The sequence below is a fragment of the Penaeus monodon genome, chromosome 34 (assembly GCF_015228065.2).
Source record: "Penaeus monodon isolate SGIC_2016 chromosome 34, NSTDA_Pmon_1, whole genome shotgun sequence".
Lineage (NCBI taxonomy): Eukaryota > Metazoa > Arthropoda > Malacostraca > Decapoda > Penaeidae > Penaeus > Penaeus monodon.
The window spans coordinates 25,725,580-25,726,685 of NC_051419.1; the positions used below are offsets into that span (position 1 = coordinate 25,725,580).

Here is a 1,106-nt window from a genome sequence, read left to right on the forward strand (position 1 = left end):
TAACCTAACAATGACAGGTATCTCACCAATGAAATGGCCAGAAAGTGTACAGAAGCCAGTATCTCATGTGCCAGACACTTAAGATCTCGGCTTACACTCTGATTGGGTCACCAATCAATTGCAGGTAACGGGAACTTGCTGCTATAGCTACCACCCAAAAATTAGGGTGATTTACACTTCCTCACAGGTACCCATCCTGGATGGGCTAACCCTGAGAATAGCAAGACCTCCAACTTGATTGTGGTGGGAAAAGGTGAGAAGAGACCAAAAGACCTTGCATTTGGCCACAAAACCATTTCATACTCTCTATGTTTTATTACATAAAAAGATAAAGCCAAGAAAACACAACTATGTGATCAGCTTTGGCTGAGGGCCTACAAGGGGAAGGAGAAAATAAGGTTGATACCATGTGTGGCTGAAGAAAACTTGCTAAATGGTACCTGATATATTAACAAACACTACATACATCTCATCTATATGAAAAAAGTCTGAAAAAAAGAACAACAGTTTTTGACATATCTGCCATTATTTTGGCAAATAGGACTGTGTATATATTCAGCAATAGCTAAGATTATGACTTTAGGGGTCAATAAAGTCTTCAGAAAAATATAGCTTGATCTCTGGCCTTCTCATGTGTACTCATGTGTGAGGATATCTCACAGGCACAAGGCACAGCTCAAGCATGGGTATGCCCTTGCTCTCTCTTTCCTGGCTTATGACACACTAACTGCAATATTTGTATAGAAACAAATAATCTTATATCAGATGGATGGCTTGCAAGCATAACACAATGAGAATCCATATATGACTCACATTATTTCAGACTGCACTAGGTTTCTGTTGCTTCTATGCTTCTCCTAACCTTTACATCCTCCCTCCATCTACACGGAAGAAGGTGTGCGGGTAAGCCTATATGAACTAGGCATAGGAATAGTATAGTAACATAGCACACACAAAAATGTGGTATTTGTCTATTCACAGGAAAAATATTAGCTAAAATCCTTATGAAAATTGCTTCAATCATTATTTAATTTTTGCTTTTCCACCCACAAAGCAAATAATAAAAGAGATTTTGCAACACATTTTCTCGTGTTTCTTTCTCTTTC

The 1,106-nt window shown here is 38.3% G+C and overlaps 1 protein-coding gene across 1 annotated transcript in view; it reads right to left on the reverse strand.

Annotated features, from left to right (window-relative positions):
- The window catches only part of LOC119594659 (syntaxin-12-like), a gene marked incomplete in the record, with an annotated part of 6,332 nt that overhangs the window by 4,475 nt on the left and 751 nt on the right, over positions 1-1,106 (reverse strand).